Raw genomic sequence first — 19,903 nt, 5'->3', positions numbered from 1 at the left:
CACCCACACCCACACACACCAAAACCCACACCCACCGACCCACCAGGCAGGAGGAGGAGGACGAGGAGGAGGAGACTCTGGTTGGGCAGCGTGGACACAGCCGCCCGGACTGACGGACTCTGCAGAGCTCCGCCACCAGCCCAGGATGTGGGGTTCGAAGGCTCCACGCGAGTCAAGACGGCCTCCCCCGCGGCCCCTCCACTGAGGTCCTGGGATCCCCGCCCTGGGGCCACCCCCTATCCCCGGTGCGGGGTCCAGCCCGAGGGCTGGCTGGCTGGCTGGCTGGCTCCGCCGGGCCAGCCCGCAGCCAGGGCGGACGGGGGCGCCCCTTGGCTTGGCGGGGGGTGGGGTGGGGTGGCGTGGGGGTGGCCCTGGGCGTGGCCCCGCCCGGCCCGGGCCACAGAGCTTTGCAGAAGCCGACGCAAAGCCCCTTTGGAAAACAGGCTCCTTCCTGCCAGAAAAAAAAAGCCTACAGCACCCGGTATTCCCAGGCGGTCTCCCATCCAAGTACTAACCAGGCCCGACCCTGCTTAGCTTCCGAGATCAGACGAGATCGGGCGCGTTCAGGGTGGTATGGCCGTAGACGCACGAGCCCGTCTCCGCGCCGCCCAAGAGCCTGCTCCGCGCCTGCGGCCGCGCTCCCCGGCCCGCCCCCGACGACAGCCGAGCCCAGCCGAGCCCAGCCCACCCCCCGGCCGCCCCTGGGCCCTCCCCGAGCCCCTCCCCGCTCCCGCAGCACGGACCAGGGCCCACGGGCCGGGCGGCCGGAGGGCGCGCGACCTAGAACCTGCTCGGCTCTGCTCAGGGGCCAGCCTTGCCCCCGCCACACCCCACTCCCCCACCCCGCACCCCCCGGCCGGGGCCTCCAGGGCTCCTTGGCTCTCGCCGACGCCTCGCCTCGGGGCCGCCCGCCGCGCCGTCCAGGGCAGGGCTTGGCACTGGACCCCGACTCGCCCCACCTGGGTCGGGGGCCAGGCAGGCCCCTCCCTGCCTCGGAGCCCGAGAGAGCCCTCCTCGGTCTGAGCCGTGGGCCTCTCTCTGGATCCCCGCTGGACAAGGCGTGGGGGGGTCGCCTTGGGCATCTGCCCATCGGGGCGCTGGGGTCACTCGTGGGTTACAGGCCCCGCCCCGCCCCGCCCCGCCCCGCCCTTGCTGCCGCTTTCCCTGCCTTCAGCGAGTGGCTACCGCTCACTGGCCGGCGGGGGACGTGCCACGGTGGGCGAGGGCGAGGAGGCTGGCTGGCCTGGGTCATCCTCCCGGACGAACCCGGGTACACGCCGCCCTGCCCGTGCTCTCCCGGGGCCCTTGCCGGATTTGGGTGCCCGCCCGGCATCCCTCCCTCACCCCGGGGGAACTGTCTCCAACTCCTCCTCCTCCTCCTCCTCCTCCTCCTAATCGTCCCCTCAGGACGTGTCCAGCCCGACGTCCCAAGGCTCGAGTCCAGTTGCAGGGGACACTGGCTGTGCTTGGCGGCCCCGCTCAGGCTCCTTCTCTCTTGGGAACTTGAGGGCCCGCTCTTCCGGCTCTGTGGTCCCTCCCCTCCCAGCCCACTGCCACAAGCGTGCTGCCAGCCAGCCGCCAGCCAGCCAGCCAGCCATCATCCATCCACCCATCCAGCCATTCTTCCATCATCAGTCCATCCTTCCATCCATCAACCCATCCACAAATCATCTATCCATCCATCCATCCACCCATCCATCCATTCTTCCATCATCCATCCATCCATCCATCCATCCATCCATCCATCCATCCACCATCCACTCATCCATCATTCATCTATCATCCATCCAGCCAGCCCTCCATCCAACTCCTCCCTCCTCTAGTTCAGACACTGCCTCCTCCGTGAACCGCTGAGGTCCCCACCCACCCAGCCACCCACCCACCCACCCACCCACACCCACACCCACACCCACACACACCAAAACCCACACCCACCGACCCACCAGGCAGGAGGAGGAGGACGAGGAGGAGGAGACTCTGGTTGGGCAGCGTGGACACAGCCGCCCGGACTGACGGACTCTGCAGAGCTCCGCCACCAGCCCAGGATGTGGGGTTCGAAGGCTCCACGCGAGTCAAGACGGCCTCCCCCGCGGCCCCTCCACTGAGGTCCTGGGATCCCCGCCCTGGGGCCACCCCCTATCCCCGGTGCGGGGTCCAGCCCGAGGGCTGGCTGGCTGGCTGGCTGGCTCCGCCGGGCCAGCCCGCAGCCAGGGCGGACGGGGGCGCCCCTTGGCTTGGCGGGGGGTGGGGTGGGGTGGCGTGGGGGTGGCCCTGGGCGTGGCCCCGCCCGGCCCGGGCCACAGAGCTTTGCAGAAGCCGACGCAAAGCCCCTTTGGAAAACAGGCTCCTTCCTGCCAGAAAAAAAAAGCCTACAGCACCCGGTATTCCCAGGCGGTCTCCCATCCAAGTACTAACCAGGCCCGACCCTGCTTAGCTTCCGAGATCAGACGAGATCGGTCGCGTTCAGGGTGGTATGGCCGTACACGCACGAGCCCGTCTCCGCGCCGCCCAAGAGCCTGCTCCGCGCCTGCGGCCGCGCTCCCCCGGCCCGCCCCCCGACGACAGCCGAGCCCAGCCGAGCCCAGCCCACCCCCCGGCCGCCCCTGGGCCCTCCCCGAGCCCCTCCCCGCTCCCGCAGCACGGACCAGGGCCCACGGGCCGGGCGGCCGGAGGGCGCGCGACCTAGAACCTGCTCGGCTCTGCTCAGGGGCCAGCCTTGCCCCCGCCACACCCCACTCCCCCATCCCGCACCCCCCGGCCGGGGCCTCCAGGGCTCCTTGGCTCTCGCCGACGCCTCGCCTCGGGGCCGCCCGCCGCGCCGTCCAGGGCAGGGCTTGGCACTGGACCCCGACTCGCCCCACCTGGGTCGGGGGCCAGGCAGGCCCCTCCCTGCCTCGGAGCCCGAGAGAGCCCTCCTCGGTCTGAGCCGTGGGCCTCTCTCTGGATCCCCGCTGGACAAGGCGTGGGGGGGTCGCCTTGGGCATCTGCCCATCGGGGCGCTGGGGTCACTCGTGGGTTACAGGCCCCGCCCCGCCCCGCCCCGCCCCGCCCTTGCTGCCGCTTTCCCTGCCTTCAGCGAGTGGCTACCGCTCACTGGCCGGCGGGGGACGTGCCACGGTGGGCGAGGGCGAGGAGGCTGGCTGGCCTGGGTCATCCTCCCGGACGAACCCGGGTACACGCCGCCCTGCCCGTGCTCTCCCGGGGCCCTTGCCGGATTTGGGTGCCCGCCCGGCATCCCTCCCTCACCCCGGGGGAACTGTCTCCAACTCCTCCTCCTCCTCCTCCTCCTCCTCCTCCTCCTCCTCCTCCTCCTCCTCCTAATCGTCCCCTCAGGACGTGTCCAGCCCGACGTCCCAAGGCTCGAGTCCAGTTGCAGGGGACACTGGCTGTGCTTGGCGGCCCCGCTCAGGCTCCTTCTCTCTTGGGAACTTGAGGGCCCGCTCTTCCGGCTCTGTGGTCCCTCCCCTCCCAGCCCACTGCCACAAGCGTGCTGCCAGCCAGCCGCCAGCCAGCCAGCCAGCCATCATCCATCCACCCATCCAGCCATTCTTCCATCATCAGTCCATCCTTCCATCCATCAACCCATCCACAAATCATCTATCCATCCATCCATCCACCCATCCATCCATTCTTCCATCATCCATCCATCCATCCATCCATCCATCCATCCATCCATCCACCATCCACTCATCCATCATTCATCTATCATCCATCCAGCCAGCCGTCCATCCAACTCCTCCCTCCTCTAGTTCAGACACTGCCTCCTCCGTGAACCGCTGAGGTCCCCACCCACCCAGCCACCCACCCACCCACCCACCCACACCCACACCCACACCCACACACACCAAAACCCACACCCACCGACCCACCAGGCAGGAGGAGGAGGACGAGGAGGAGGAGACTCTGGTTGGGCAGCGTGGACACAGCCGCCCGGACTGACGGACTCTGCAGAGCTCCGCCACCAGCCCAGGATGTGGGGTTCGAAGGCTCCACGCGAGTCAAGACGGCCTCCCCCGCGGCCCCTCCACTGAGGTCCTGGGATCCCCGCCCTGGGGCCACCCCCTATCCCCGGTGCGGGGTCCAGCCCGAGGGCTGGCTGGCTGGCTGGCTGGCTCCGCCGGGCCAGCCCGCAGCCAGGGCGGACGGGGGCGCCCCTTGGCTTGGCGGGGGGTGGGGTGGGGTGGCGTGGGGGTGGCCCTGGGCGTGGCCCCGCCCGGCCCGGGCCACAGAGCTTTGCAGAAGCCGACGCAAAGCCCCTTTGGAAAACAGGCTCCTTCCTGCCAGAAAAAAAAAGCCTACAGCACCCGGTATTCCCAGGCGGTCTCCCATCCAAGTACTAACCAGGCCCGACCCTGCTTAGCTTCCGAGATCAGACGAGATCGGTCGCGTTCAGGGTGGTATGGCCGTACACGCACGAGCCCGTCTCCGCGCCGCCCAAGAGCCTGCTCCGCGCCTGCGGCCGCGCTCCCCGGCCCGCCCCCGACGACAGCCGAGCCCAGCCGAGCCCAGCCCACCCCCCCGGCCGCCCCTGGGCCCTCCCCGAGCCCCTCCCCGCTCCCGCAGCACGGACCAGGGCCCACGGGCCGGGCGGCCGGAGGGCGCGCGACCTAGAACCTGCTCGGCTCTGCTCAGGGGCCAGCCTTGCCCCCGCCACACCCCACTCCCCCACCCCGCACCCCCCGGCCGGGGCCTCCAGGGCTCCTTGGCTCTCGCCGACGCCTCGCCTCGGGGCCGCCCGCCGCGCCGTCCAGGGCAGGGCTTGGCACTGGACCCCGACTCGCCCCACCTGGGTCGGGGGCCAGGCAGGCCCCTCCCTGCCTCGGAGCCCGAGAGAGCCCTCCTCGGTCTGAGCCGTGGGCCTCTCTCTGGATCCCCGCTGGACAAGGCGTGGGGGGGTCGCCTTGGGCATCTGCCCATCGGGGCGCTGGGGTCACTCGTGGGTTACAGGCCCCGCCCCGCCCCGCCCCGCCCCGCCCTTGCTGCCGCTTTCCCTGCCTTCAGCGAGTGGCTACCGCTCACTGGCCGGCGGGGGGACGTGCCACGGTGGGCGAGGGCGAGGAGGCTGGCTGGCCTGGGTCATCCTCCCGGACGAACCCGGGTACACGCCGCCCTGCCCGTGCTCTCCCCGGGGCCCTTGCCGGATTTGGGTGCCCGCCCGGCATCCCTCCCTCACCCCGGGGGAACTGTCTCCAACTCCTCCTCCTCCTCCTCCTCCTCCTCCTCCTCCTCCTCCTCCTCCTCCTCCTAATCGTCCCCTCAGGACGTGTCCAGCCCGACGTCCCAAGGCTCGAGTCCAGTTGCAGGGGACACTGGCTGTGCTTGGCGGCCCCGCTCAGGCTCCTTCTCTCTTGGGAACTTGAGGGCCCGCTCTTCCGGCTCTGTGGTCCCTCCCCTCCCAGCCCACTGCCACAAGCGTGCTGCCAGCCAGCCGCCAGCCAGCCAGCCAGCCATCATCCATCCACCCATCCAGCCATTCTTCCATCATCAGTCCATCCTTCCATCCATCAACCCATCCACAAATCATCTATCCATCCATCCATCCACCCATCCATCCATTCTTCCATCATCCATCCATCCATCCATCCATCCATCCATCCATCCACCATCCACTCATCCATCATTCATCTATCATCCATCCAGCCAGCCGTCCATCCAACTCCTCCCTCCTCTAGTTCAGACACTGCCTCCTCCGTGAACCGCTGAGGTCCCCACCCACCCAGCCACCCACCCACCCACCCACCCACACCCACACCCACACACACCAAAACCCACACCCACCGACCCACCAGGCAGGAGGAGGAGGACGAGGAGGAGGAGACTCTGGTTGGGCAGCGTGGACACAGCCGCCCGGACTGACGGACTCTGCAGAGCTCCGCCACCAGCCCAGGATGTGGGGTTCGAAGGCTCCACGCGAGTCAAGACGGCCTCCCCCGCGGCCCCTCCACTGAGGTCCTGGGATCCCCGCCCTGGGGCCACCCCCTATCCCCGGTGCGGGGTCCAGCCCGAGGGCTGGCTGGCTGGCTCCGCCGGGCCAGCCCGCAGCCAGGGCGGACGGGGGCGCCCCTTGGCTTGGCGGGGGGTGGGGTGGGGTGGCGTGGGGGTGGCCCTGGGCGTGGCCCCGCCCGGCCCGGGCCACAGAGCTTTGCAGAAGCCGACGCAAAGCCCCTTTGGAAAACAGGCTCCTTCCTGCCAGAAAAAAAAAGCCTACAGCACCCGGTATTCCCAGGCGGTCTCCCATCCAAGTACTAACCAGGCCCGACCCTGCTTAGCTTCCGAGATCAGACGAGATCGGGCGCGTTCAGGGTGGTATGGCCGTAGACGCACGAGCCCGTCTCCGCGCCGCCCAAGAGCCTGCTCCGCGCCTGCGGCCGCGCTCCCCGGCCCGCCCCCGACGACAGCCGAGCCCAGCCGAGCCCAGCCCACCCCCCGGCCGCCCCTGGGCCCTCCCCGAGCCCCTCCCCGCTCCCGCAGCACGGACCAGGGCCCACGGGCCGGGCGGCCGGAGGGCGCGCGACCTAGAACCTGCTCGGCTCTGCTCAGGGGCCAGCCTTGCCCCCGCCACACCCCACTCCCCCACCCCGCACCCCCCGGCCGGGGCCTCCAGGGCTCCTTGGCTCTCGCCGACGCCTCGCCTCGGGGCCGCCCGCCGCGCCGTCCAGGGCAGGGCTTGGCACTGGACCCCGACTCGCCCCACCTGGGTCGGGGGCCAGGCAGGCCCCTCCCTGCCTCGGAGCCCGAGAGAGCCCTCCTCGGTCTGAGCCGTGGGCCTCTCTCTGGATCCCCGCTGGACAAGGCGTGGGGGGGTCGCCTTGGGCATCTGCCCATCGGGGCGCTGGGGTCACTCGTGGGTTACAGGCCCCGCCCCGCCCCGCCCCGCCCCGCCCTTGCTGCCGCTTTCCCTGCCTTCAGCGAGTGGCTACCGCTCACTGGCCGGCGGGGGACGTGCCACGGTGGGCGAGGGCGAGGAGGCTGGCTGGCCTGGGTCATCCTCCCGGACGAACCCGGGTACACGCCGCCCTGCCCGTGCTCTCCCGGGGCCCTTGCCGGATTTGGGTGCCCGCCCGGCATCCCTCCCTCACCCCGGGGGAACTGTCTCCAACTCCTCCTCCTCCTCCTCCTCCTCCTCCTCCTCCTCCTCCTAATCGTCCCCTCAGGACGTGTCCAGCCCGACGTCCCAAGGCTCGAGTCCAGTTGCAGGGGACACTGGCTGTGCTTGGCGGCCCCGCTCAGGCTCCTTCTCTCTTGGGAACTTGAGGGCCCGCTCTTCCGGCTCTGTGGTCCCTCCCCTCCCAGCCCACTGCCACAAGCGTGCTGCCAGCCAGCCGCCAGCCAGCCAGCCAGCCATCATCCATCCACCCATCCAGCCATTCTTCCATCATCAGTCCATCCTTCCATCCATCAACCCATCCACAAATCATCTATCCATCCATCCATCCACCCATCCATCCATTCTTCCATCATCCATCCATCCATCCATCCATCCATCCATCCATCCACCATCCACTCATCCATCATTCATCTATCATCCATCCAGCCAGCCGTCCATCCAACTCCTCCCTCCTCTAGTTCAGACACTGCCTCCTCCGTGAACCGCTGAGGTCCCCACCCACCCAGCCACCCACCCACCCACCCACCCACACCCACACCCACACCCACACACACCAAAACCCACACCCACCGACCCACCAGGCAGGAGGAGGAGGACGAGGAGGAGGAGACTCTGGTTGGGCAGCGTGGACACAGCCGCCCGGACTGACGGACTCTGCAGAGCTCCGCCACCAGCCCAGGATGTGGGGTTCGAAGGCTCCACGCGAGTCAAGACGGCCTCCCCCGCGGCCCCTCCACTGAGGTCCTGGGATCCCCGCCCTGGGGCCACCCCCTATCCCCGGTGCGGGGTCCAGCCCGAGGGCTGGCTGGCTGGCTGGCTGGCTCCGCCGGGCCAGCCCGCAGCCAGGGCGGACGGGGGCGCCCCTTGGCTTGGCGGGGGGTGGGGTGGGGTGGCGTGGGGGTGGCCCTGGGCGTGGCCCCGCCCGGCCCGGGCCACAGAGCTTTGCAGAAGCCGACGCAAAGCCCCTTTGGAAAACAGGCTCCTTCCTGCCAGAAAAAAAAAGCCTACAGCACCCGGTATTCCCAGGCGGTCTCCCATCCAAGTACTAACCAGGCCCGACCCTGCTTAGCTTCCGAGATCAGACGAGATCGGTCGCGTTCAGGGTGGTATGGCCGTACACGCACGAGCCCGTCTCCGCGCCGCCCAAGAGCCTGCTCCGCGCCTGCGGCCGCGCTCCCCGGCCCGCCCCCGACGACAGCCGAGCCCAGCCGAGCCCAGCCCACCCCCCGGCCGCCCCTGGGCCCTCCCCGAGCCCCTCCCCGCTCCCGCAGCACGGACCAGGGCCCACGGGCCGGGCGGCCGGAGGGCGCGCGACCTAGAACCTGCTCGGCTCTGCTCAGGGGCCAGCCTTGCCCCCGCCACACCCCACTCCCCCACCCCGCACCCCCCGGCCGGGGCCTCCAGGGCTCCTTGGCTCTCGCCGACGCCTCGCCTCGGGGCCGCCCGCCGCGCCGTCCAGGGCAGGGCTTGGCACTGGACCCCGACTCGCCCCACCTGGGTCGGGGGCCAGGCAGGCCCCTCCCTGCCTCGGAGCCCGAGAGAGCCCTCCTCGGTCTGAGCCGTGGGCCTCTCTCTGGATCCCCGCTGGACAAGGCGTGGGGGGGTCGCCTTGGGCATCTGCCCATCGGGGCGCTGGGGTCACTCGTGGGTTACAGGCCCCGCCCCGCCCCGCCCCGCCCCGCCCTTGCTGCCGCTTTCCCTGCCTTCAGCGAGTGGCTACCGCTCACTGGCCGGCGGGGGACGTGCCACGGTGGGCGAGGGCGAGGAGGCTGGCTGGCCTGGGTCATCCTCCCGGACGAACCCGGGTACACGCCGCCCTGCCCGTGCTCTCCCGGGGCCCTTGCCGGATTTGGGTGCCCGCCCGGCATCCCTCCCTCACCCCGGGGGGAACTGTCTCCAACTCCTCCTCCTCCTCCTCCTCCTCCTCCTCCTCCTCCTCCTAATCGTCCCCTCAGGACGTGTCCAGCCCGACGTCCCAAGGCTCGAGTCCAGTTGCAGGGGACACTGGCTGTGCTTGGCGGCCCCGCTCAGGCTCCTTCTCTCTTGGGAACTTGAGGGCCCGCTCTTCCGGCTCTGTGGTCCCTCCCCTCCCAGCCCACTGCCACAAGCGTGCTGCCAGCCAGCCGCCAGCCAGCCAGCCAGCCATCATCCATCCACCCATCCAGCCATTCTTCCATCATCAGTCCATCCTTCCATCCATCAACCCATCCACAAATCATCTATCCATCCATCCATCCACCCATCCATCCATTCTTCCATCATCCATCCATCCATCCATCCATCCATCCATCCATCCATCCACCATCCACTCATCCATCATTCATCTATCATCCATCCAGCCAGCCGTCCATCCAACTCCTCCCTCCTCTAGTTCAGACACTGCCTCCTCCGTGAACCGCTGAGGTCCCCACCCACCCAGCCACCCACCCACCCACCCACCCACACCCACACCCACACACACCAAAACCCACACCCACCGACCCACCAGGCAGGAGGAGGAGGACGAGGAGGAGGAGACTCTGGTTGGGCAGCGTGGACACAGCCGCCCGGACTGACGGACTCTGCAGAGCTCCGCCACCAGCCCAGGATGTGGGGTTCGAAGGCTCCACGCGAGTCAAGACGGCCTCCCCCGCGGCCCCTCCACTGAGGTCCTGGGATCCCCGCCCTGGGGCCACCCCCTATCCCCGGTGCGGGGTCCAGCCCGAGGGCTGGCTGGCTGGCTCCGCCGGGCCAGCCCGCAGCCAGGGCGGACGGGGGCGCCCCTTGGCTTGGCGGGGGGTGGGGTGGGGTGGCGTGGGGGTGGCCCTGGGCGTGGCCCCGCCCGGCCCGGGCCACAGAGCTTTGCAGAAGCCGACGCAAAGCCCCTTTGGAAAACAGGCTCCTTCCTGCCAGAAAAAAAAAGCCTACAGCACCCGGTATTCCCAGGCGGTCTCCCATCCAAGTACTAACCAGGCCCGACCCTGCTTAGCTTCCGAGATCAGACGAGATCGGGCGCGTTCAGGGTGGTATGGCCGTAGACGCACGAGCCCGTCTCCGCGCCGCCCAAGAGCCTGCTCCGCGCCTGCGGCCGCGCTCCCCGGCCCGCCCCCGACGACAGCCGAGCCCAGCCGAGCCCAGCCCACCCCCCGGCCGCCCCTGGGCCCTCCCCGAGCCCCTCCCCGCTCCCGCAGCACGGACCAGGGCCCACGGGCCGGGCGGCCGGAGGGCGCGCGACCTAGAACCTGCTCGGCTCTGCTCAGGGGCCAGCCTTGCCCCCGCCACACCCCACTCCCCCACCCCCGCACCCCCCGGCCGGGGCCTCCAGGGCTCCTTGGCTCTCGCCGACGCCTCGCCTCGGGGCCGCCCGCCGCGCCGTCCAGGGCAGGGCTTGGCACTGGACCCCGACTCGCCCCACCTGGGTCGGGGGCCAGGCAGGCCCCTCCCTGCCTCGGAGCCCGAGAGAGCCCTCCTCGGTCTGAGCCGTGGGCCTCTCTCTGGATCCCCGCTGGACAAGGCGTGGGGGGGGTCGCCTTGGGCATCTGCCCATCGGGGCGCTGGGGTCACTCGTGGGTTACAGGCCCCGCCCCGCCCCGCCCCGCCCCGCCCTTGCTGCCGCTTTCCCTGCCTTCAGCGAGTGGCTACCGCTCACTGGCCGGCGGGGGACGTGCCACGGTGGGCGAGGGCGAGGAGGCTGGCTGGCCTGGGTCATCCTCCCGGACGAACCCGGGTACACGCCGCCCTGCCCGTGCTCTCCCGGGGCCCTTGCCGGATTTGGGTGCCCGCCCGGCATCCCTCCCTCACCCCGGGGGAACTGTCTCCAACTCCTCCTCCTCCTCCTCCTCCTCCTCCTCCTCCTCCTCCTAATCGTCCCCTCAGGACGTGTCCAGCCCGACGTCCCAAGGCTCGAGTCCAGTTGCAGGGGACACTGGCTGTGCTTGGCGGCCCCGCTCAGGCTCCTTCTCTCTTGGGAACTTGAGGGCCCGCTCTTCCGGCTCTGTGGTCCCTCCCCTCCCAGCCCACTGCCACAAGCGTGCTGCCAGCCAGCCGCCAGCCAGCCAGCCAGCCATCATCCATCCACCCATCCAGCCATTCTTCCATCATCAGTCCATCCTTCCATCCATCAACCCATCCACAAATCATCTATCCATCCATCCATCCATCCATCCACCCATCCATCCATTCTTCCATCATCCATCCATCCATCCATCCATCCATCCACCATCCACTCATCCATCATTCATCTATCATCCATCCAGCCAGCCGTCCATCCAACTCCTCCCTCCTCTAGTTCAGACACTGCCTCCTCCGTGAACCGCTGAGGTCCCCACCCACCCAGCCACCCACCCACCCACCCACCCACACCCACACCCACACACACCAAAACCCACACCCACCGACCCACCAGGCAGGAGGAGGAGGACGAGGAGGAGGAGACTCTGGTTGGGCAGCGTGGACACAGCCGCCCGGACTGACGGACTCTGCAGAGCTCCGCCACCAGCCCAGGATGTGGGGTTCGAAGGCTCCACGCGAGTCAAGACGGCCTCCCCCGCGGCCCCTCCACTGAGGTCCTGGGATCCCCGCCCTGGGGCCACCCCCTATCCCCGGTGCGGGGTCCAGCCCGAGGGCTGGCTGGCTGGCTCCGCCGGGCCAGCCCGCAGCCAGGGCGGACGGGGGCGCCCCTTGGCTTGGCGGGGGGTGGGGTGGGGTGGCGTGGGGGTGGCCCTGGGCGTGGCCCCGCCCGGCCCGGGCCACAGAGCTTTGCAGAAGCCGACGCAAAGCCCCTTTGGAAAACAGGCTCCTTCCTGCCAGAAAAAAAAAGCCTACAGCACCCGGTATTCCCAGGCGGTCTCCCATCCAAGTACTAACCAGGCCCGACCCTGCTTAGCTTCCGAGATCAGACGAGATCGGGCGCGTTCAGGGTGGTATGGCCGTAGACGCACGAGCCCGTCTCCGCGCCGCCCAAGAGCCTGCTCCGCGCCTGCGGCCGCGCTCCCCGGCCCGCCCCCGACGACAGCCGAGCCCAGCCGAGCCCAGCCCACCCCCCGGCCGCCCCTGGGCCCTCCCCGAGCCCCTCCCCGCTCCCGCAGCACGGACCAGGGCCCACGGGCCGGGCGGCCGGAGGGCGCGCGACCTAGAACCTGCTCGGCTCTGCTCAGGGGCCAGCCTTGCCCCCGCCACACCCCACTCCCCCACCCCGCACCCCCCGGCCGGGGCCTCCAGGGCTCCTTGGCTCTCGCCGACGCCTCGCCTCGGGGCCGCCCGCCGCGCCGTCCAGGGCAGGGCTTGGCACTGGACCCCGACTCGCCCCACCTGGGTCGGGGGCCAGGCAGGCCCCTCCCTGCCTCGGAGCCCGAGAGAGCCCTCCTCGGTCTGAGCCGTGGGCCTCTCTCTGGATCCCCGCTGGACAAGGCGTGGGGGGGTCGCCTTGGGCATCTGCCCATCGGGGCGCTGGGGTCACTCGTGGGTTACAGGCCCCGCCCCGCCCCGCCCCGCCCCGCCCTTGCTGCCGCTTTCCCTGCCTTCAGCGAGTGGCTACCGCTCACTGGCCGGCGGGGGACGTGCCACGGTGGGCGAGGGCGAGGAGGCTGGCTGGCCTGGGTCATCCTCCCGGACGAACCCGGGTACACGCCGCCCTGCCCGTGCTCTCCCGGGGCCCTTGCCGGATTTGGGTGCCCGCCCGGCATCCCTCCCTCACCCCGGGGGGAACTGTCTCCAACTCCTCCTCCTCCTCCTCCTCCTCCTCCTAATCGTCCCCTCAGGACGTGTCCAGCCCGACGTCCCAAGGCTCGAGTCCAGTTGCAGGGGACACTGGCTGTGCTTGGCGGCCCCGCTCAGGCTCCTTCTCTCTTGGGAACTTGAGGGCCCGCTCTTCCGGCTCTGTGGTCCCTCCCCTCCCAGCCCACTGCCACAAGCGTGCTGCCAGCCAGCCGCCAGCCAGCCAGCCAGCCATCATCCATCCACCCATCCAGCCATTCTTCCATCATCAGTCCATCCTTCCATCCATCAACCCATCCACAAATCATCTATCCATCCATCCATCCACCCATCCATCCATTCTTCCATCATCCATCCATCCATCCATCCATCCATCCATCCATCCATCCATCCACCATCCACTCATCCATCATTCATCTATCATCCATCCAGCCAGCCGTCCATCCAACTCCTCCCTCCTCTAGTTCAGACACTGCCTCCTCCGTGAACCGCTGAGGTCCCCACCCACCCAGCCACCCACCCACCCACCCACCCACACCCACACCCACACACACCAAAACCCACACCCACCGACCCACCAGGCAGGAGGAGGAGGACGAGGAGGAGGAGACTCTGGTTGGGCAGCGTGGACACAGCCGCCCGGACTGACGGACTCTGCAGAGCTCCGCCACCAGCCCAGGATGTGGGGTTCGAAGGCTCCACGCGAGTCAAGACGGCCTCCCCCGCGGCCCCTCCACTGAGGTCCTGGGATCCCCGCCCTGGGGCCACCCCCTATCCCCGGTGCGGGGTCCAGCCCGAGGGCTGGCTGGCTGGCTCCGCCGGGCCAGCCCGCAGCCAGGGCGGACGGGGGCGCCCCTTGGCTTGGCGGGGGGTGGGGTGGGGTGGCGTGGGGGTGGCCCTGGGCGTGGCCCCGCCCGGCCCGGGCCACAGAGCTTTGCAGAAGCCGACGCAAAGCCCCTTTGGAAAACAGGCTCCTTCCTGCCAGAAAAAAAAAGCCTACAGCACCCGGTATTCCCAGGCGGTCTCCCATCCAAGTACTAACCAGGCCCGACCCTGCTTAGCTTCCGAGATCAGACGAGATCGGGCGCGTTCAGGGTGGTATGGCCGTACACGCACGAGCCCGTCTCCGCGCCGCCCAAGAGCCTGCTCCGCGCCTGCGGCCGCGCTCCCCGGCCCGCCCCCGACGACAGCCGAGCCCAGCCGAGCCCAGCCCACCCCCCCGGCCGCCCCTGGGCCCTCCCCGAGCCCCTCCCCGCTCCCGCAGCACGGACCAGGGCCCACGGGCCGGGCGGCCGGAGGGCGCGCGACCTAGAACCTGCTCGGCTCTGCTCAGGGGCCAGCCTTGCCCCCGCCACACCCCACTCCCCCACCCCGCACCCCCCGGCCGGGGCCTCCAGGGCTCCTTGGCTCTCGCCGACGCCTCGCCTCGGGGCCGCCCGCCGCGCCGTCCAGGGCAGGGCTTGGCACTGGACCCCGACTCGCCCCACCTGGGTCGGGGGCCAGGCAGGCCCCTCCCTGCCTCGGAGCCCGAGAGAGCCCTCCTCGGTCTGAGCCGTGGGCCTCTCTCTGGATCCCCGCTGGACAAGGCGTGGGGGGGTCGCCTTGGGCATCTGCCCATCGGGGCGCTGGGGTCACTCGTGGGTTACAGGCCCCGCCCCGCCCCGCCCCGCCCCGCCCTTGCTGCCGCTTTCCCTGCCTTCAGCGAGTGGCTACCGCTCACTGGCCGGCGGGGGACGTGCCACGGTGGGCGAGGGCGAGGAGGCTGGCTGGCCTGGGTCATCCTCCCGGACGAACCCGGGTACACGCCGCCCTGCCCGTGCTCTCCCGGGGCCCTTGCCGGATTTGGGTGCCCGCCCGGCATCCCTCCCTCACCCCGGGGGAACTGTCTCCAACTCCTCCTCCTCCTCCTCCTCCTCCTCCTCCTCCTCCTCCTAATCGTCCCCTCAGGACGTGTCCAGCCCGACGTCCCAAGGCTCGAGTCCAGTTGCAGGGGACACTGGCTGTGCTTGGCGGCCCCGCTCAGGCTCCTTCTCTCTTGGGAACTTGAGGGCCCGCTCTTCCGGCTCTGTGGTCCCTCCCCTCCCAGCCCACTGCCACAAGCGTGCTGCCAGCCAGCCGCCAGCCAGCCAGCCAGCCATCATCCATCCACCCATCCAGCCATTCTTCCATCATCAGTCCATCCTTCCATCCATCAACCCATCCACAAATCATCTATCCATCCATCCATCCATCCATCCACCCATCCATCCATTCTTCCATCATCCATCCATCCATCCATCCATCCATCCACCATCCACTCATCCATCATTCATCTATCATCCATCCAGCCAGCCGTCCATCCAACTCCTCCCTCCTCTAGTTCAGACACTGCCTCCTCCGTGAACCGCTGAGGTCCCCACCCACCCAGCCACCCACCCACCCACCCACCCACACCCACACCCACACACACCAAAACCCACACCCACCGACCCACCAGGCAGGAGGAGGAGGACGAGGAGGAGGAGACTCTGGTTGGGCAGCGTGGACACAGCCGCCCGGACTGACGGACTCTGCAGAGCTCCGCCACCAGCCCAGGATGTGGGGTTCGAAGGCTCCACGCGAGTCAAGACGGCCTCCCCCGCGGCCCCTCCACTGAGGTCCTGGGATCCCCGCCCTGGGGCCACCCCCTATCCCCGGTGCGGGGTCCAGCCCGAGGGCTGGCTGGCTGGCTCCGCCGGGCCAGCCCGCAGCCAGGGCGGACGGGGGCGCCCCTTGGCTTGGCGGGGGGTGGGGTGGGGTGGCGTGGGGGTGGCCCTGGGCGTGGCCCCGCCCGGCCCGGGCCACAGAGCTTTGCAGAAGCCGACGCAAAGCCCCTTTGGAAAACAGGCTCCTTCCTGCCAGAAAAAAAAAGCCTACAGCACCCGGTATTCCCAGGCGGTCTCCCATCCAAGTACTAACCAGGCCCGACCCTGCTTAGCTTCCGAGATCAGACGAGATCGGGCGCGTTCAGGGTGGTATGGCCGTACACGCACGAGCCCGTCTCCGCGCCGCCCAAGAGCCTGCTCCGCGCCTGCGGCCGCGCTCCCCGGCCCGCCCCCGACGACAGCCGAGCCCAGCCGAGCCCAGCCCACCCCCCGGCCGCCCCTGGGCCCTCCCCGAGCCCCTCCCCGCTCCCGCAGCACGGACCAGGGCCCACGGGCCGGGCGGCCGGAGGGCGCGCGACCTAGAACCTGCTCGGCTCTGCTCAGGGGCCAGCCTTGCCCCCGCCACACCCCACTCCCCCACCCCGCACCCCCCGGCCGGGGCCTCCAGGGCTCCTTGGCTCTCGCCGACGCCTCGCCTCGGGGCCGCCCGCCGCGCCGTCCAGGGCAGGGCTTGGCACTGGACCCCGACTCGCCCCACCTGGGTCGGGGGCCAGGCAGGCCCCTCCCTGCCTCGGAGCCCGAGAGAGCCCTCCTCGGTCTGAGCCGTGGGCCTCTCTCTGGATCCCCGCTGGACAAGGCGTGGGGGGGGTCGCCTTGGGCATCTGCCCATCGGGGCGCTGGGGTCACTCGTGGGTTACAGGCCCCGCCCCGCCCCGCCCCGCCCCGCCCTTGCTGCCGCTTTCCCTGCCTTCAGCGAGTGGCTACCGCTCACTGGCCGGCGGGGGACGTGCCACGGTGGGCGAGGGCGAGGAGGCTGGCTGGCCTGGGTCATCCTCCCGGACGAACCCGGGTACACGCCGCCCTGCCCGTGCTCTCCCGGGGCCCTTGCCGGATTTGGGTGCCCGCCCGGCATCCCTCCCTCACCCCGGGGGAACTGTCTCCAACTCCTCCTCCTCCTCCTCCTCCTCCTCCTCCTCCTCCTCCTCCTCCTCCTCCTCCTAATCGTCCCCTCAGGACGTGTCCAGCCCGACGTCCCAAGGCTCGAGTCCAGTTGCAGGGGACACTGGCTGTGCTTGGCGGCCCCGCTCAGGCTCCTTCTCTCTTGGGAACTTGAGGGCCCGCTCTTCCGGCTCTGTGGTCCCTCCCCTCCCAGCCCACTGCCACAAGCGTGCTGCCAGCCAGCCGCCAGCCAGCCAGCCAGCCATCATCCATCCACCCATCCAGCCATTCTTCCATCATCAGTCCATCCTTCCATCCATCAACCCATCCACAAATCATCTATCCATCCATCCATCCACCCATCCATCCATTCTTCCATCATCCATCCATCCATCCATCCATCCATCCATCCATCCATCCACCATCCACTCATCCATCATTCATCTATCATCCATCCAGCCAGCCGTCCATCCAACTCCTCCCTCCTCTAGTTCAGACACTGCCTCCTCCGTGAACCGCTGAGGTCCCCACCCACCCAGCCACCCACCCACCCACCCACCCACACCCACACCCACACACACCAAAACCCACACCCACCGACCCACCAGGCAGGAGGAGGAGGACGAGGAGGAGGAGACTCTGGTTGGGCAGCGTGGACACAGCCGCCCGGACTGACGGACTCTGCAGAGCTCCGCCACCAGCCCAGGATGTGGGGTTCGAAGGCTCCACGCGAGTCAAGACGGCCTCCCCCGCGGCCCCTCCACTGAGGTCCTGGGATCCCCGCCCTGGGGCCACCCCCTATCCCCGGTGCGGGGTCCAGCCCGAGGGCTGGCTGGCTGGCTCCGCCGGGCCAGCCCGCAGCCAGGGCGGACGGGGGCGCCCCTTGGCTTGGCGGGGGGTGGGGTGGGGTGGCGTGGGGGTGGCCCTGGGCGTGGCCCCGCCCGGCCCGGGCCACAGAGCTTTGCAGAAGCCGACGCAAAGCCCCTTTGGAAAACAGGCTCCTTCCTGCCAGAAAAAAAAAGCCTACAGCACCCGGTATTCCCAGGCGGTCTCCCATCCAAGTACTAACCAGGCCCGACCCTGCTTAGCTTCCGAGATCAGACGAGATCGGGCGCGTTCAGGGTGGTATGGCCGTACACGCACGAGCCCGTCTCCGCGCCGCCCAAGAGCCTGCTCCGCGCCTGCGGCCGCGCTCCCCGGCCCGCCCCCGACGACAGCCGAGCCCAGCCGAGCCCAGCCCACCCCCCGGCCGCCCCTGGGCCCTCCCCGAGCCCCTCCCCGCTCCCGCAGCACGGACCAGGGCCCACGGGCCGGGCGGCCGGAGGGCGCGCGACCTAGAACCTGCTCGGCTCTGCTCAGGGGCCAGCCTTGCCCCCCGCCACACCCCACTCCCCCACCCCGCACCCCCCGGCCGGGGCCTCCAGGGCTCCTTGGCTCTCGCCGACGCCTCGCCTCGGGGCCGCCCGCCGCGCCGTCCAGGGCAGGGCTTGGCACTGGACCCCGACTCGCCCCACCTGGGTCGGGGGCCAGGCAGGCCCCTCCCTGCCTCGGAGCCCGAGAGAGCCCTCCTCGGTCTGAGCCGTGGGCCTCTCTCTGGATCCCCGCTGGACAAGGCGTGGGGGGGTCGCCTTGGGCATCTGCCCATCGGGGCGCTGGGGTCACTCGTGGGTTACAGGCCCCGCCCCGCCCCGCCCCGCCCCGCCCTTGCTGCCGCTTTCCCTGCCTTCAGCGAGTGGCTACCGCTCACTGGCCGGCGGGGGACGTGCCACGGTGGGCGAGGGCGAGGAGGCTGGCTGGCCTGGGTCATCCTCCCGGACGAACCCGGGTACACGCCGCCCTGCCCGTGCTCTCCCGGGGCCCTTGCCGGATTTGGGTGCCCGCCCGGCATCCCTCCCTCACCCCGGGGGAACTGTCTCCAACTCCTCCTCCTCCTCCTCCTCCTCCTCCTCCTCCTCCTCCTCCTCCTCCTCCTCCTAATCGTCCCCTCAGGACGTGTCCAGCCCGACGTCCCAAGGCTCGAGTCCAGTTGCAGGGGACACTGGCTGTGCTTGGCGGCCCCGCTCAGGCTCCTTCTCTCTTGGGAACTTGAGGGCCCGCTCTTCCGGCTCTGTGGTCCCTCCCCTCCCAGCCCACTGCCACAAGCGTGCTGCCAGCCAGCCGCCAGCCAGCCAGCCAGCCATCATCCATCCACCCATCCAGCCATTCTTCCATCATCAGTCCATCCTTCCATCCATCAACCCATCCACAAATCATCTATCCATCCATCCATCCACCCATCCATCCATTCTTCCATCATCCATCCATCCATCCATCCATCCATCCATCCATCCATCCACCATCCACTCATCCATCATTCATCTATCATCCATCCAGCCAGCCGTCCATCCAACTCCTCCCTCCTCTAGTTCAGACACTGCCTCCTCCGTGAACCGCTGAGGTCCCCACCCACCCAGCCACCCACCCACCCACCCACCCACACCCACACCCACACACACCAAAACCCACACCCACCGACCCACCAGGCAGGAGGAGGAGGACGAGGAGGAGGAGACTCTGGTTGGGCAGCGTGGACACAGCCGCCCGGACTGACGGACTCTGCAGAGCTCCGCCACCAGCCCAGGATGTGGGGTTCGAAGGCTCCACGCGAGTCAAGACGGCCTCCCCCGCGGCCCCTCCACTGAGGTCCTGGGATCCCCGCCCTGGGGCCACCCCCTATCCCCGGTGCGGGGTCCAGCCCGAGGGCTGGCTGGCTGGCTCCGCCGGGCCAGCCCGCAGCCAGGGCGGACGGGGGCGCCCCTTGGCTTGGCGGGGGGTGGGGTGGGGTGGCGTGGGGGTGGCCCTGGGCGTGGCCCCGCCCGGCCCGGGCCACAGAGCTTTGCAGAAGCCGACGCAAAGCCCCTTTGGAAAACAGGCTCCTTCCTGCCAGAAAAAAAAAGCCTACAGCACCCGGTATTCCCAGGCGGTCTCCCATCCAAGTACTAACCAGGCCCGACCCTGCTTAGCTTCCGAGATCAGACGAGATCGGGCGCGTTCAGGGTGGTATGGCCGTAGACGCACGAGCCCGTCTCCGCGCCGCCCAAGAGCCTGCTCCGCGCCTGCGGCCGCGCTCCCCGGCCCGCCCCCGACGACAGCCGAGCCCAGCCGAGCCCAGCCCACCCCCCGGCCGCCCCTGGGCCCTCCCCGAGCCCCTCCCCGCTCCCGCAGCACGGACCAGGGCCCACGGGCCGGGCGGCCGGAGGGCGCGCGACCTAGAACCTGCTCGGCTCTGCTCAGGGGCCAGCCTTGCCCCCGCCACACCCCACTCCCCCACCCCGCACCC

The 19,903-nt window shown here is 69.9% G+C and overlaps 11 non-coding genes across 11 annotated transcripts; all 11 read right to left on the bottom strand.

Annotated features, from left to right (window-relative positions):
- Positions 1 to 466: 466 nt before the first annotated feature.
- LOC132650465 (5S ribosomal RNA) lies at positions 467 to 585 on the bottom strand. The gene has a single exon (XR_009588827.1). It is a non-coding gene; the product is annotated as a 5S ribosomal RNA (ribosomal RNA).
- A 1,781-nt stretch (positions 586 to 2,366) lies between these two features.
- On the bottom strand, positions 2,367 to 2,485 carry LOC132650446 (5S ribosomal RNA). Its single transcript, XR_009588808.1, has one exon. It is a non-coding gene; the product is annotated as a 5S ribosomal RNA (ribosomal RNA).
- A 1,807-nt stretch (positions 2,486 to 4,292) lies between these two features.
- LOC132650445 (5S ribosomal RNA) lies at positions 4,293 to 4,411 on the bottom strand. The gene has a single exon (XR_009588807.1). It is a non-coding gene; the product is annotated as a 5S ribosomal RNA (ribosomal RNA).
- Positions 4,412 to 6,201: 1,790 nt separating this feature from the next.
- LOC132650464 (5S ribosomal RNA) lies at positions 6,202 to 6,320 on the bottom strand. Its single transcript, XR_009588826.1, has one exon. It is a non-coding gene; the product is annotated as a 5S ribosomal RNA (ribosomal RNA).
- Positions 6,321 to 8,109: 1,789 nt separating this feature from the next.
- On the bottom strand, positions 8,110 to 8,228 carry LOC132650444 (5S ribosomal RNA). The gene has a single exon (XR_009588806.1). It is a non-coding gene; the product is annotated as a 5S ribosomal RNA (ribosomal RNA).
- A 1,780-nt stretch (positions 8,229 to 10,008) lies between these two features.
- LOC132650463 (5S ribosomal RNA) lies at positions 10,009 to 10,127 on the bottom strand. The gene has a single exon (XR_009588825.1). It is a non-coding gene; the product is annotated as a 5S ribosomal RNA (ribosomal RNA).
- A 1,777-nt stretch (positions 10,128 to 11,904) lies between these two features.
- LOC132650461 (5S ribosomal RNA) lies at positions 11,905 to 12,023 on the bottom strand. Its single transcript, XR_009588823.1, has one exon. It is a non-coding gene; the product is annotated as a 5S ribosomal RNA (ribosomal RNA).
- A 1,772-nt stretch (positions 12,024 to 13,795) lies between these two features.
- Positions 13,796 to 13,914, bottom strand: LOC132650440 (5S ribosomal RNA). The gene has a single exon (XR_009588802.1). It is a non-coding gene; the product is annotated as a 5S ribosomal RNA (ribosomal RNA).
- Positions 13,915 to 15,690: 1,776 nt separating this feature from the next.
- LOC132650439 (5S ribosomal RNA) lies at positions 15,691 to 15,809 on the bottom strand. Its single transcript, XR_009588801.1, has one exon. It is a non-coding gene; the product is annotated as a 5S ribosomal RNA (ribosomal RNA).
- A 1,795-nt stretch (positions 15,810 to 17,604) lies between these two features.
- Positions 17,605 to 17,723, bottom strand: LOC132650438 (5S ribosomal RNA). Its single transcript, XR_009588800.1, has one exon. It is a non-coding gene; the product is annotated as a 5S ribosomal RNA (ribosomal RNA).
- A 1,795-nt stretch (positions 17,724 to 19,518) lies between these two features.
- LOC132650460 (5S ribosomal RNA) lies at positions 19,519 to 19,637 on the bottom strand. The gene has a single exon (XR_009588822.1). It is a non-coding gene; the product is annotated as a 5S ribosomal RNA (ribosomal RNA).
- Between the last annotated feature and the right edge of the window lie 266 nt (positions 19,638 to 19,903).

The sequence above is a fragment of the Meriones unguiculatus genome, assembly GCF_030254825.1.
Source record: "Meriones unguiculatus strain TT.TT164.6M chromosome 10 unlocalized genomic scaffold, Bangor_MerUng_6.1 Chr10_unordered_Scaffold_79, whole genome shotgun sequence".
NCBI classification, from domain to species: domain Eukaryota; kingdom Metazoa; phylum Chordata; class Mammalia; order Rodentia; family Muridae; genus Meriones; species Meriones unguiculatus.
This window is presented reverse-complemented; position numbering and strand designations above follow the sequence as displayed.